The sequence below is a fragment of the Hemibagrus wyckioides genome, linkage group LG05 (genome assembly GCF_019097595.1).
Source record: "Hemibagrus wyckioides isolate EC202008001 linkage group LG05, SWU_Hwy_1.0, whole genome shotgun sequence".
NCBI lineage: Eukaryota > Metazoa > Chordata > Actinopteri > Siluriformes > Bagridae > Hemibagrus > Hemibagrus wyckioides.
Window position 1 is genome coordinate 16,367,389 of NC_080714.1, and position 15,386 is coordinate 16,382,774.

The 15,386-nt window shown below is 38.2% G+C and overlaps 1 protein-coding gene across 9 annotated transcripts in view; it reads right to left on the minus strand.

Moving 5' to 3' along the window:
* The window catches only part of LOC131352864 (IQ motif and SEC7 domain-containing protein 2), a 92,353-nt gene that overhangs the window by 18,448 nt on the left and 58,519 nt on the right, over window positions 1-15,386 (minus strand). The gene's annotated exons all lie outside the window — the stretch shown is intronic.

The following is a 15,386-nucleotide window of genomic DNA, read 5'->3' on the forward strand; positions in this document are numbered from 1 at the left end:
AGCAGTGCACTCAAAAATAGCAGCACACAGTTCTCAACCTGTCTATTCTATCTGATTCTCTTCCTCTTTCTACAGCCTTCTTACAGAAGTGCAAATCTCTCTGCACAGCAAGCGACTGGTTACCACCAACATAGCAGCACAGCATTAGCAACCGCTAAAAGCTTCAGACAGCAACAACAAACAATACGTTAATACACCCAGCCCATTTAAATGGAAAGTCCAAAAAATCTCTACAACTGATGAACCTTCCTAGTACATTTGACCTTTTTTCTCCAATTAAATGTCTAACAAATTACATTCTGAGTTATACGAAATTCGTCTGTAATTCCATTCTCTCTCTCTCTCTTTCTCTCTCTCTCTCACACACACACAGGCACACACACACACAAACGAGAATGTATTTACATGCATGCACGCCAATGACACCCGAGCAGCTGCAGCAACCAATCACATGGCTTGTGTGTGTGTGTGTCCCTCAGGGCAGCACACACCAAGATAAGACCTAGGTCATCTCCAGTGCACAATCTATTTCTCGTTTCAAATAGCCCGATCCTGTCATCTAACACAATGATGTGCTGTAATGGGTAGAGAAAACCGCTACAAAGAATAGATTTAAAAGAACAGTAACACATTAAAAAATAAGTTAAATACAATTCAATAAAACAAAAAAAAAAAAAAAATAGGTGGGGCTGCAGCAAACAAATGTTATGTTAATGTGACAAATGATAATGTACATTTTGGCATTTGAACATACTATGAGGTGCATAAATATTTGGACAGTGGCCAAGTTTTATTATGTTATATGAGCTTCAACTAATTAAACAATGACCTCAAAGCACAGACCTTCAGCTTTTATACGAGAGTATTGATGGTTCAGATGTGTGTTATTCCCTCATTATTTCACTTAGTAAGCAGATTAAAGCTCTAGAGCTGTTATTTCACTGCTAGTGATGCAGCTGAATCAAAATAAACCTAGTGAATCAAAATAAACCCAACCAAGATAGAGGCAAAATATTAGGTACAATTATTTATTACATTCTAAAAAAAAAAAAAAGGAAACTGGTGAGCTCAGGAACACCAACAGGCCCAGAAGACATCACTGAAAACAATGTGATGGATGAAGAAAATGCTGTGGTGATGTGGTGAATAAAACCCACTTCACAACAGTTGATCAGATCATGAAACACCCTACAAGAGGCTGGTGTATTTCGGTCAAAGCAACAATAAAGAGAAGACTTCACCAGAGTTAATGCAGAGGGTTTATCACAAGATGTAATCCACTCGTGAGCCTAAAAAACAGGAAGACCAGATAAGACATTTAGAAAAGTCTGTATAGTTCGGAAACAACATCCTATGGACAAATGAGAAAAAGTTAAACTTGTACCAGAATGAGTAGAGAAGAGTATGGAGGAGGGAAGGAACTGCTCATGATCTGAAGCGTACCACCTCATGTTATAGCGTGGGCATTCATGGCTGCTGGTGGAACTGGTTCCCTTGTATTTTTTGATGATGTGACAAAAGCAGTAGGATGAATTCTAAAGTGTAGGGCTATATTATCGGCTCACATTCAGCCAAATGCTTCAAAATGTATTGGAAAATTCCCCACAATATACGTAGAAAGCAACACAAGAGTTTTAATGGAAAAACATGGATTTTTCTGCAGTAACCAATCAATCACCTGACCAAATGAACATGTATATCACTTGCTGAAACTAAAAGCTTAAAAAAAACTTAATAAAGCCAAAGCATCTGCAAGGAAGAAATCTAGGGTCTGGTGATGTCTAGGGGCAAATCTGGTTTATTGTAACAACATGGCTTTCACATTCGTTATTTGGCAACTTATTCAATAGCAATGGAGCCAGCACATCCTAATCTTTATTATGTGTGCCATATATGCATGTGCATTATTCAGGTCTAAAAGCAGCCTACAGTGCCTTGGAATTTTTGTTAAGTCAGGAGACAAACATTTTAGAACAAGATGTTTTTGAGGTTCTGGCAGTCTTCAGTGTCAATCCGGTAATGGTGATTCACAGTCAGTGCTGTGTCAGGAGTCGGAATTGGCAGGAAATATCTAAGGGTACGTCTTACTCCAGCTCAGACGTCAAATGCCTCCCAACAACAGACATGAAAATAATTAAGTAATGAACTTCAATTAGATAATTAAACTAGTTACAAATGCATATATTAAAACTCTAACATCCTCAGACTTCCAATAGACTACAACTTCATAATGCATGTGGTGCCTGTAAAGTCTATTTTCTCAGAGCTGCCAAGTTTTTATATACCACTAAAGGTCAGTCCACCTAAAAATGTGAAACAAATCCACATACAAAGTTTTAGGGAGACATTTAACTTTTAGTGCAGTCTATACAAACATGACTTAGCCTGGCCCACCAGCACAACCTACACGATTGGGCAGCTAAAATATCAAGTGCAAATAATATTTTTAATCTAGGTAAATGACTGTTAATAACTACTATTAATATACTACGTGGTCATGTATTAAGTGAGAATGTAACAAATAAAAATTCTATATAGTGTATATTTCTGTACATTAAATATACAGTGTGCTGTAAATGATGCTTTATAAGTGTAAGTAAAGTATTTAGATGTAATGGGATGATGGTCAACAGAAGAGTCTTTAACATGATTTAAAGTCTACAATTGATTTTCATGTAATGAGCCATTAAAATCTTGACTTTCTTGGCTTTGACTTCTTAAATCTGAATGTAGCGTCAGCTATTATACAATCTGCAGGTTCATATTAATCTGCTCATTCTAATACATTATCATGTCTCCAGTAACATCTTATTTAAAGAAAATACGATGTAGTCAAACTTTCTGTAAGAAGTTTATTTAACATTTTTTTGGAACATGTCTCAGATGTCAGCACTTTGTACTATGTATGTTTTAGTTTCTTGGTATCATAACCAGCGGCATTTTTGTCTTATAATTTATTAATAAATTAAAAAGTGTACCTATTGCCATATTGAGCCATAAAACACATAAAACAGTTGTAAACTGGGCTGCATAACACCAGGCTGATATTTATTATTTTCATATAACACAGCTCCCTGCCATGTTTTATAACTTACACATCTTTATAGAATATTCAAATATTCAGGACAGTATTCAGTAGAATATTCGAAACCCAAAACAATCAATAGTTGCCCTTATAATTACTATTCATTATGTAAGTGCATGAAAGAGCTCAATTAACCCGTCGTCTGACCGCTACAAATTCATACAAGACTCAAAAGATAAAAATTCTCTAAACTACTCAAAATTCCCACCAAACCCACTTAAAGAAACATGCAGATATCTCAAACCTTCAGTGAGCACAATATCCATCAGTAACGCCAAGAGCCGTGTTTCTGGTTCCCTCATTCATGCTGTTCTCTAATAGGACATTTTTGTGCTTCCCCACTGAGCCTCACGCTCAGAAACTACAGCAGCAACAACGCAATTTAACTCAAACACCGAATCTCAGCTCAAATACCTCAGCTGGAATTCTCACTGCAGAACCTGGGTCTGCAATGCAGAGGCGTGGAATTATTCCCAGTTTCACTTAGATGTGAAACAGTAAAGAAGGACTTAGACAGACAGTGAGAGGGCAGCCTTGGGCTACACTGAGAGAGCGCTGAGGAGGTCAGTTACCAGTTGATCAGTTGGTCAGTTGTTTAATCTTAATCCATAACTGGGTAAAAGAATATGTGTAGAGGCAAGTAAAGATGGAGGGAAAGACAGAGAGAGTTAACATATTACAAGGTCACAGGCGGTCAGTGCTAGCTATAATTAACAATCCTGTGTGATTAATGGAACGGCTGTTAATTAAACATGCTGCTCAGACTGCTGCTGAGGTTTCTGTCCAGAGAGCCTGGCCGAAACCACACAGGTTGTTAACCCACTACTCGACCTATAATGTATAGAAACCTTTATCAGGAAAGTTATTTACATAAATCTTGTTATAAGTGGGTTACACTTGCTGATACAAATGAATCCATTACAAAATACTACAAATAATTTTTTCACTGTTTTTCCTGTTTTAAAAAAATAGGAATGAATATGAACTGGATCACTTTAGTAATTAGAAAAACAATCACATTATTATTATTATTATTATTATTACTACTACTACTACTATTAGCAGTAGTAAAGATCCTCTTTAATGTAATAAAGATATATTTGTTCAAATCCTTTTTTTTACAGTCAGTTTATGAGTGGGATATAACTAACATCTGAATTTCCCAAAAAAAAAATCTACTCACAAAATTTTACAGTATCATAATACCTGCCCAAATAGCAGGTACATCAAGTGGAGTGTCAGGAACAGCTGGACAGTTCCCTCCCAGGCCTGGAGAGGGCGCTGGCAGGTGAACATTGGAAGCCTGCTTCTTTGTGTGTATTTTGTGCCACGCCTTTAGCATTGTTCTCCTACCCTATTGTGTCACCGGTTCCCAATTAACCATAATGTGTAGCCCTTTAAATAGGGATCCTTGTGTACCTGTCATTGTTTATTGTTCAGTGTTTCATGTACGCTGTCCTGGTTAAAGTCATGAATAAAAGCTGTGCTTCTTAGAATCCTGTGTATGGGTCTGTCTCCATGGCGTGCCGGCTCATGCACCACCACGGAGGTCCAGGTTCGAGCCCCACACAGGGCGGGGGTGTCCGGACGTGACATGGAGTCATATCCTAATCCGAATTCCAGCTTCCCAAAAAATAATTCCCCTTTACAGCTTTAGAATCTGCTTAAGATGTTACTACAATGTGAATTTTCCCTAATGTGTAGACTAGGGTTATTTGCACTATTTCCATACCACATCAGTATGTCTAGGAGACATTGCTGAAACCTGACATTTGGGGTAATTTACAGCCACTCCACCATTACTTAAACATTTTAAAAATAGACAACAAATTCATCAAATATAGTGTTACAAGCCACAACATCATTGCACTATTCACACTATCTTTATTATAAAATAAAAACAACATTCATATTGAAAACAATAATTAGTAAAGTTTTCCTAATGTTACTATCCATTAATATATCCAATATCCAATAATATCAGATGATGACAAAATCAAATGGATAAGCGATTAGATGCCAAATTGATAGAAGTTAGCTAAATAATAAATAGTATATTGAACTAACTCAAAAGCCTGTAAGGCCGAGTGAATCCTCGGAGTCAGAGCGCTGTGCACAGTACAGCACAGTGTGTGTGCACGAATATTAGACCACAAATCCTGAATTGGCTCATACAATATAAAGTGCCTCATTTCATTTTTGGATGACCTCCATAGAAGAAAAACATGCAGCTCATTTGCATAGGACAACAAGGCATTTATTTCACCACCCGCTTGCACTCACACACACACACACACACACACACACACTAGTTTCCAGTCCATTCAAATAAGCAGTGACTTTTCCTCCTATATTATTTACTGCTAATGAATCACACAGAAGAGGTAGAAAGCGTATGACCAGCTATTGTTTCTGCTACGGTTTTCCGGTTTACCATTTTGTTTATGGTGTACCCTCTACAGTAAAATGTAGAGAACTTTTTTTTCTGTAGTCAAATGTAGAGAAGTGTTTTTCCACCAAGCAGGAGAAATTAGGACAGCATGTACTGTATAAAGTACAGACCTATTGTAATGACACTAATCAAATCTTTGAGAGTTTTGTCTGAAAGTTTTTTTGGTTGAAGAAAAGTAGAGTCTGTCTTTTGATTAAAGCGTTTATTTTGAGACGTGTTTTTTTTCTGGTCATGAAATGAACTGATGTGCTAAGCTGGGTGTTTGTGCAGTGAGGTATACCGAGGTTCGAAAAGGGAACTTGATAATGACTAATCAATTCAGCAATTCGTTACACTATTAGCTTACACTGTGGTTTAGTGCTGCTCATTTCAATTCATCTCAGGCACTAAAATCTTTTGATTCTGTTCACATTTCATTCAGATTTGTTCGCTGATTTGTTCAGTGACCCTTGTTGCTGTTGCATGTCTACAAACGTCATGAGATTTGATAAATGGTGTTTAATAACCATTTTCACTTCAAAGGACAGCAGGTCATTTTGTCAAATGCTGAGTGAAAAAAACCCCCCAAAAACCCGAAAGTATGACATATGCATTAATCATCATTTAGCTGAGGTCAAGTTCATTGTTCAAGCTTCTCATCAATCATTACATATTCATCAATTAGAATTATGCTTTGTGCTGAAGTCCTACAGCATGGTTACTGAAAGGTCTGCTCTTGTTGATCCAGTAAAGACACATCTGGATTAAACAAATTACGTGTCTCCTTCGTTCAGTTCATCCATGACCAACAAGCCCCAGTTTGATCGCATCGTTCAAAAACTACTTCCTGGACTACTTACTGAACCACATGTTTGTAGAGAATCAGTACAGCTCTCCTTCAGACGCAACATCAAATCTTCTTTTCAGTATTCTTTCAACAGGTCTAACCAATAACATGCTCCTTCACAGCCTGCACCCTACTGAAGCCTTTATAAATCTGCCAAAGTAGTCATGCATTTTCCACAAAAATATGAGTCAGTACATGAAAATGAATGAGAACGATTTATTCACTTAAAAGATTCATTCAAAGAATGAATTCATTCATGAACGAAACACCACTATCTGTGGATTACTTTAAATTTGGATCAATAAATAATCAATAAATCTCATTAGCAACAACATGGAAAATATTGTTTCCAGTGCTTCAGCAGGTGCTTTTCTTTCCATTTCATTTTACCATCATTAGCCCACATCCCTGCTGGCTCATTTAGCAGACCGTGATCATGTCCTGTGGTCTACTGAAGAAAAAATAGACTCTGAGAACTCTAAAAATGTTGGCTTATAAAGGGAAATAACAAATAAATACCTTTTCCCACCAGAAAGCCTTAAAGCATGTGTTTGTCTCACTAGAGTCTAACTTTAGCTCACATATTTTAATCAATCCCTTCTGTTTCAAAAACAATCCTGTGTGTGTGTGTGTGAGAGAGAGAGAGAGAGAGAGAGAGAGAGAGAAGGGGGGGGCAAAAACTTATATGCATGCTACATTAGAGGTTAATTCTATATCGTAAAAGGTTATTGGACTGTTTTTGTGTTTTTAAGAGAGAACCTGTCAGGTATGCCTTTAATAGCAGCATGCTGTGTCATGCCAGGACACTAGAAACAAATCACACTTGTTTTTTCATTCGATACATTTCAAGCTGGAAAGGCAACCACGGATATGACTGTACTTGTATCTATCTGATACAGCCAGGATATCTGGACAGCATGATGATCTGCTAGCTCATCCTCTTCAAACTTACAGACAAGGGTAAAAATGGCATACCAGCCTGGAGAGCAGAAGCAGACAGTGCATGCTGAAGCGTAATGGCTGAGTCTAGTGACATGTTTATAAGAGTAGGTAGGAAGTAGGACGAAGAAAAAGAAACATGTTGATTTTAGAGTGACCGTAAGTTTACTGAAGAGGGACCATGGCACACACGGACTGAGACAAGCTCAGAAGACTAATGTACTTTGACATATTTCAGATAGCTTTACTGACCTGAGACAAACATCTTCATTTGAATGAATTGCATTTTCATATATCCAAAATGATTTGATCTTTTTTAATTTTTATAGCAAATTTGAAATACAACACTAGATTGCTTAGTGGAGTTAGACAGATGGGGAAATTCGGTCAGTTTCTATTGCTGCATTTCTACTGCCATAAAAAAAGACTAAAATATCATGTACCCTATTAAATGAAATGTGACTCCCAGTAACATTTTCAAATAATATTACAAACTCAGTCTCCGATATTTGGAATATTAATTTGTAAAATGAAACAAATGAAACAAGAACAGTGATTTTTTCTCACAACCCCATTGCTAAATCAAGTGACCCCACTTGGAGTTGTTTGGGAAGCCCTGCTCTATAGCCTCTTTATGTTCTTTATTACTTGCCAAAAAAATGGACACTTGAGGGAACTATTTGCTTGTTCCCTGCAGATTGCCACAGTTTGTTTTCTTGGCATCTGTTCCACTGAGTCAGACTTAATGCTGTTGAAGAAGAAGTGGAGGTAGATGAATGGAGACATTTGTTTACATTTATTGTGTTAAGTGTGCTTAGTCAGGTTTATAAAAAAGACTAAAATTGCACATGCACCGTTATATAAAATGTAAAATGTGGCTTGTGTAACTGTGATTCCCAGTATTCATTTGTAAAATTAGGTGAACAAAAAAGGTTCTTTTACAAGTCCACCTGTAAATCAAAAGAGTGCACATGTGGTCATGAAGCCTGCCGTGTGAACCCATAAACTAAATCATAAACTCAGATTTGGGCATAACTTCCTGAGGATCCTTCCTGAATTAACATCTAAATACTAGATTTCATAACATTTCTGCACTCACTATAATAGAACCACACTAATGTTAATCTGGATTCAGACGGATAAATCAATTATGCTGTCGTTATGTAACTTAGCTTAGCTTACGCTCCCAGAAACAACTGCAAAAAAATACATACAAAATAGTAAAATCCACTATGGTATAATAATAACTCTAGGTCAAGCTTGCAACCGAATGTGATCTCTGGGATGATTGCAGGATTGTGGAGGTTTCCAGACCTACTTCTTGTTTGTGAGAGTGTACGGTGCTCCGAGGCCGGGCTTGGAACCCTGGCAACAAATGGAGACCCTCAAGGGTTTGTGTATGTGTGTTAGTTGGCGAGGTTTGCCTCAGATCAATGCAACTACTGCCCTTAGACTGGATATTATAAAGCACTATTTGTGCCTACATGTGTATTGTGTGTGTGAAATGGAGAGAGAGAGAGAGAGAGAGAGAGAGAGAGATGCTTAATTATAACTCCTTAATCATGCTGAGTATCATATGCTTTTAATTAATTCCTAAAATAGTACTGTAACATGTCTGAATCATCAGAGTGTTTAAATCTGAGGCTGAATTTCTATGTGTGTGAAGTGTGTGTGTATGTATGTGCTTGTGTGTGTGAAATCACATTATCCCAAGTGAGAAAGCTGGGTGTTGCACACTGCGTAATGTATTGCAGGTAGAAGTGAGAGACGACACACAGACGTGTCGATTGCTCTTATCTTAAAGCGGACGAGCAATCGGTTCACCATTTCGTAATGTCTACACCCTCTCGAAAAGCAGGTATGGATCTTTTTTCTGTACAGTACAGCATTTTATGGCACAAATAAGCATATGAATATACAAGCTGAGGAATGAAGAGAGCATTAGTGGAGTAGGTGGATTGTGTATTTTAGGTCAAGGCCTTCAATCCAGTCTTTGTCATCTATTTAAAACAGTTTCTTATTGGCAGTGTGACGCACCACCAGCTTGAAATATGTAAAAGGATACAGATGTTCAGTAACCAGTATTCCACTGAGCAGGCACACATATGAACAGAATAACTACTGTATAAACAGCTACACCTATAGACAGCCTGCTGAATGTGAATGTGGTGTGGAATATGCCATCGTCCTGTCCTGTCCCCAAACTATCACAGACTGACAACAGCTCTGAATGTGGCTTTAAGGCGAAAAAGAAGGAGGCTTGGCCAGACACCCAAAACATGTCATGTACATGTAACTTCATTATAGCAGAGAAAACACTTGGAAGCTGGATATGAGTCAGCTGTAGCTGCAACCACAATACCTGTTAAATAGTTCAGGAAAGCCTGCAAAATCAAAAATAAATGTTACAAGTTAGCAGCTGTAATTAAGCTAATTATTAATGTTATTAAATAATATACTACACACAAATGTGCTCTATGTAACAGCAGTACTATTAAATTCTTGTATTGCGAAGTAGCCCTGATAAACCACATGCTGTTTTATTTTCTTAATTTAAGCAATCGTTTTGTGAGGGCTTCATCTGTTCTGCATCACAGACAAGGGAGGATGAGATACGTCACAGATGTTTCGTTGCTCTGCTCGGGTGTCGGAGAGCATATTAAGATTCACAGTATAATAGAGAGTTAAGTTCTTTTTGTATCTCATAAAGCTGCAGACACTGACAGATATTCAACTCATCCAACTAGATAGCCAGGGCAATAGCTGTAATTAATCGGCATGTCCCAAACCTAATATAGCCTAGAGTCCTTATTTTGTTAACTGGATTGTTGAACTGCATGTAAATGGCATTATTGTGAGAAGGTATATACAGTATACAAGAGTAAATAAACGAGAGCATAGGTGTAAAAATTTAACTTTTCTACTGTCAGACTTTCCCCAAGAGTTCACCAGTGGTTCTCAGAGACCAGTAAAAATAGCAAGGAAACTTCATTTCACCATGGAAGGAATCTTCAAAAATGTGTCTATATGCAAAGACAGAAATGGAAAAAAAGAGAAAAAGATTGAGAAAGGGAGAATAAATAAAGCAACATGAGCAGATGAATATGATATGATGATGAAAAGTAGGAGGAAGATGAGGAGGAGAGACATGGGTGTGATCTCATAGAAGTACACAAGGACCAGTCAACCGCTGTTATTGGCTGGAGCACAGGACGAGCAGACAGGTGGCCAAGGCAGAATGAGCGGAGGATGCCTCATGCAGCGAGAGAGAGAAAGAGAGAGAAAGAGAAAGGGAGAGAGAAAGAGAGAGAGAAAGAGAGAGAGTGAGAGAGACAGAGGGAGAGCAAAACACATGCCTGAGATCATTTCAGTATTTACACAGCAGCAGTGAGAGCATCAGAGCATGTCCATTACATTTAACATTATGCAAATGAGGAAACTAAAGCCTATTTCCTGCTTGTCATTTTAATGAAGAGAAGTAATACGCAATATGGTGGCGCTAAAACACACACGATTAAATTTCCAGTACTGAACTACTGAAACAAACAACTGAAACAAACAACGCAAAAAAAAAAGAAATAAATAAAAATATATATATATATATATATATATATATATATATATATATATATATATATATATATATATAAAAATAAATGCAACATTTTATTACAGCAAGGAGCTCTGCTCTGAAAATTTCGCAGCACACTGAATCACCACATTGTCCTGTGCGGAGAGATAGTCTGACATTGGACTACAACCAACACTGAGAGCATGCAGACAGACTTGGCAGTGTGTCCACAGTCCTGCTGCCCACATCTGGACCAGAAAGAGCGAGAACATGAGGGAAAGGAAAAGAGCGAGTGACAGAAAGAAATAGATGCTCTATGCAATCTAGTTAAGCTACCATAAAATACTTCTTTTTTGTTTTAATGATCTCAGCCACTCACCACTCTTCAAATCTGAATCTTAAAAAAGGATTATACCAAATCTGCTGTTTGGTAGACCGAAGTAAAGACGTCACTGGCTCTGGCTTTTTTGAGCTTGAACACTAACTTCATTGAGCTTAATCACAGGCTTTCTTTCTCATGCTGTTTCACACTATTACCCAGAAAACATGAAGTTTAGTAAAGATTCTGAATATTTCACAGTTACACCCTTAAGTGGACTCTGATCATCCAGATCATCATGATTTTAAACTCCACCTGACCAATTCTCCACCCAGGCTTGGTTACTTGGTGTCAAGCTTCTAAAAAAGTCTTGTGCTTTGCTCAGGGGTCCAACAAAGGCAGATATATGTATTGTGGCTTGAACCCCGACCTTCCGGTTAACAACCCAGAGCCTTAAAAGAGCTTCTGCATATCCCAGCTTATTAGGAAGCTGTGGTCAGAACACAGGCTCAGCCATCATGCAGCGTCCCTGGAGCAGGTGTGGTTAAAGGGCTTGCTCAGGGGCCCAGAAACAGTAGCTTGACACTTCAGAGGCTTGAACCTTGATCTTGTAATCAGCGACCCAGCTCCTTAACCACTGAGCCACCACTTCCCCTGCATACATTACGTAGGTATTAAGTATGCTTACTGCACATACAAGCACTTTCATCTAAAAATCCACCATCCAGCATAGGTTTCACGATCCTCACTGCACAGCTGATAAAATTAGTACCCCCCCCTCCCCTTAAACCTGAAATGGTGGAAATGCTTATTTTCCATCTGGATGATTCAGGAGGATTACTTTTTTTTTTTTTAAATAGTAAATCATGAGGAAGGCTAAACCCCCGCACCACCAAACTACTGCTGTCATTAAGCAAGAGCCTCATCCCTCAGCTGTTTGCATGGTATGATATACTCTCTGATTTGCAAGATACTGTTTAATAAATGCCTCCGCCAACTACAACATAAATGACTTCAGAAGGATGATAGCTAAACTGTTCCTAGCCTGAGCTGCTCTAGATTACTTCCTACATCTAGGTGATTGAATTAGTGCACAGATAATGCGTAGAGGGCAGTATTAAAGGCTAGTCTCCGCCAAGCAAACCATATTACACTGTGATTATTGATGTAAATGGAACATACAGGTATAGAAGTGTCTTCTGTTATAGTGTCAGTGTTCAGCTGATGATGAGGGGAATCACAGACATCACATTTACAGTATAGGCCTTTTGTTACATATAGGCAGTGGGCAGATATACTCTATCAGAGTATAAGGGGTTGCTTTTATGGGTTCTCCCGTCACACGTTTTAATGGAATTATATTGAAAATCCAATATAACTCCATGGAAAATGCTGGCCTAAGTGCTAAAAGCACAGATGATGTAATAGCAGATAGTAACAGTTGCTAAGCAGTGACCAGGAAAAGAAGGCGCTCAGTCCATCGGTTAATTAGCTGTCTTAACAGGATCATTCACTAAAATCATTTCTGATCAGGTTTATACAGAGTGGGGAGTGACACTTGATTTAATTAATTATCACAAATCCAGCATGAAAGTCATGAAATCCCTTTGCATCATCCATGGATAAGGTGCCATCATACAATCTTATGTTTTTACCGTCAACAAATCACTTCGGTAAAGCAGGGTGCGTTATAAATATGACACGCTAGCTCATAAATTGCTTCTAAAGTTGCAGGATACACCTCTCAAGTGAACAATGTCTGCAAAAGCCTGAAACATAACCTTCAATCCCTACAGCCCACTCTGCCTGACAAGCTCGCTAATTCAGTACGGCCTGTAAAAGAGAAACGGAACGTCATCTGCTGTTTGATCACACGGAAAAGTCTTTCGGAATCCGACGGCCCCCTGCTAGGAAGACGAGAGAGGGAGAGGGAGAAACACTCCAGTATGGGTATGCTCAGTGCTCATCCCTCCTTATTCGTCCTTAGTGCAGGCAGTGCTATAGCATTTGCATTCCAACACAGCGTGCTTCAACTGCGAAGTTATAAAACAGACAACAATGTTACAAAAACACTGCACAACAGCACAGCATCTGCATACAAATATTAGGAAAATGACACGTCTCGTCTACACTGTAACAGGCAGCAGACATGTTCTCCACCACTATAAACTGTCGAGAGGTGAAGTCATACGTGAGTGGGGGAAAAAACCCTAATTGAATAGGATTTAGTTTCACAGGGTGTGTGTAATATTATATCTGCAGGACTCCCTCACATCTAGAAAGTACTGTATGATTGGGCTTCCACTTTTTTCCCCCTAATAAACCCAACGTCTGTAGAACATTTCATTTAATTCTAGGTTAATATCATCATTTATACACATAAAAAAAAGTTCTTTAAAGGTGCTTTAAGGGTGTGTTGGATATGTAAGTGTACTCTTAACTGATTTAAAACTGTTTAAAAGACAACATTAAAGAATTCTACATTTTCTACCAGACTGCAGAACACTACAAAGTGCATGATATTCCAGCATACATGAATATAAAGTGAGATTTAATAACCAGCTGTCATCGTAACAGAGCATTTAATCAGCTTGCAAGATCTTCTTCGATGAACTTGATTTTCCTTCTAATGAGCTCACGGTGAAGACCGTAAAGGAAATGATGGGATAACACTCAGGCCATCTACACTCTTTAGAGACTCCTCAAACATGCCGTGACTGCAGGATGTGATCGCCTTCATGAGATTTTGGTTTTTGGGGAATATTACAATACTTTTAGAATTTCATAAGTTACATGGCTTATGGCAAAACCACACAGTTAAATTACATCAAAGTACACATTTCTGAGATATTACTGATTTCAATACTGTTATACATCACTGGACTAATCCATTGCTGCTCAGAGCTAATCGCACCTTGTGGTCCGAGTCCCCTGGTACAGGCTCCAGGTTCCATGCAACCCAGTGTAAGATAAGTGCTACGGAAAATGAAAAATTTTTCATTCTTTTTTTTTTGTACGATGACTGCTGGCACTGTTATCAAACTTAATATAAAATAAACAGCAACTCTGGTGTTTCAGATAGAATGGGAATAAAACACTGTAAAAATGATATTTTAGCAAGTGTAAATATTTCAAATGTGGTCAAAGGTAATATTTCTTATTATGAGATTGTTATAAGTCAAGTATAATATTCAGCTTGTTTTAGCTGATTCTACTGGTTAATAATTTTGCTTCTTTCATGCAAGAAATCTTGATATGAGAATAATTTGTCTACTGTGACTATTTCAAAGGCAAAATCATACAGTTTGTTAAGTCTAATCATATATAACAGGAAGACTAGATAAATCTGACTATATTCCAGTATATTCCATACCTGTGCTACGTCATTCTTCGCAGTGTGCACCGAGTGGCATTGCTTCATCGTCCAGTGTAAAGATCCTGTTTTCTGAACACGGCTACAAACCCAATATTTTGACAGCATATCAGAATTTAGACTGTACATTGTCAGTGATGTCAAGTATATTTACAAAACAGTGTTTGTGCACATTGCAGAGCTGCAATTATGTTGAGATTAAAATACACCCTGCCAAATCTGCAGCACTTGAAATAACATGCTGGATTAACACCTACAGCGTTGGATTAACACCAACAGTGCTAATTTAACACCTACTGTGTTTATGTAAATCCAGATGGACCAGAGAGACAGTCCACAAAAAAGGAGCAGTATATAACATATAACAGTCCAGCACGTGGACACATGGGTGTCTCACATGCACTGATAGACACATCACCACTTCACAGCCTAGAAGGATTATACTGTAATTCAAGTTTTTTACAGCATGTCACTATTACAGTGCTAGTTCAAGCATTGCTGTTACTGCTGAATAAAGAAAGAAACCAGATGCTTTTGTGCACACAGACCTGAATGAAGACTGAAAATCTTCAATTTGAAATTCATGATCATGGCTTTATCCTAGCCAGGATCGCAGTGGACTCGGGGCGAGAGGCAGGGTGATTGGACCCGTGTGTCACATTCAGACACTCGTTCATACTCAAGGGCTTTGCACATCTGCATGCACGGTTGTTTTTTGAAGGAAACCAGAGACTCCACACAGACACAGGAAGAATGTGCAGAACCCTGACATTAACCCGAGCTCAGGATGGAACCGGGGATCCTGGACCTCTAAGACGGCG